This window comes from Cornus florida, unplaced genomic scaffold (genome assembly GCF_030987335.1).
Source record: "Cornus florida cultivar Cherokee Brave unplaced genomic scaffold, ASM3098733v1 CherokeeBrave_3.0.0_Hap2_Chr04, whole genome shotgun sequence".
Lineage (NCBI taxonomy): Eukaryota > Viridiplantae > Streptophyta > Magnoliopsida > Cornales > Cornaceae > Cornus > Cornus florida.
In genome coordinates, this window is record NW_026775574.1 from 75,851,915 (window position 1) to 75,852,678 (window position 764).

The 764-nt window shown below is 37.6% G+C and overlaps 1 pseudogene; it reads left to right on the forward strand.

The window, feature by feature from the left end:
* Positions 1-412: 412 nt before the first annotated feature.
* On the forward strand, positions 413-511 carry LOC132305855 (small nucleolar RNA R71; annotated as a pseudogene).
* Positions 512-764: the final 253 nt, after the last annotated feature.

Below are 764 nucleotides of genomic sequence, written 5' to 3' on the forward strand. Positions count from 1 at the left end.
ACTATGCACTTGCCCATGAGGACAATGAGAAGTAGAATGAAGAACACTAGAACAAGTCATACATGTTTCATTTGATGCACGATGAGAATGGTTAGGAAAGGAAGATACTTGGTTCGCCGAGTTTTGGTTAATAAAAAATTGATCAAACCTTTGAGACAAAGACTTCATTTCGGTGGCTATTTCATTTGAATGTTCGACTTGATGTAAGGCTACACTCTTCCTACCTTATGAATTTTTACCATTCTTGGATGATAGTGTTCTATGCAAAGAATTTTCACTCATGCTTTCATAGAGACGCCACACGTCATCCTCATGCTTATCAATGTATGAGCCACCCATGGAAGCATCAACCATACCCTTATAGTTGTCCGATAAGCTCTCAAAGAAGTATTGAACTAATTGCCATTTAGACATGTCATGATGTGGACACTTCCTAAGCAATTCATTGAAGCGTTCCCATGCCTTATGAAATGTTTCTCCATCCCTATGTGAAAATTCTCGAATTGAGGTCTTCATGACATTAGTCTTAGAAACCGGATAGTACTTCTTCAAGAACTCTTGTTGCATTTCTGCCCAAGAAGTGATTGAAAAAGGCCTAAGATTGTTAAACCAATACTTTGCCTTGTCTTTTAAGGTGAATGAAAAAAGTTGGAGTCTTAAAATCTCTTCCGACATGTCTGAATATTTTACGGTGGAACATACTTTAAGAAACTCATCCAAATGCTTGTAAGGTTCTTCACTTGGAAGTCCATGATAGTTAGGAA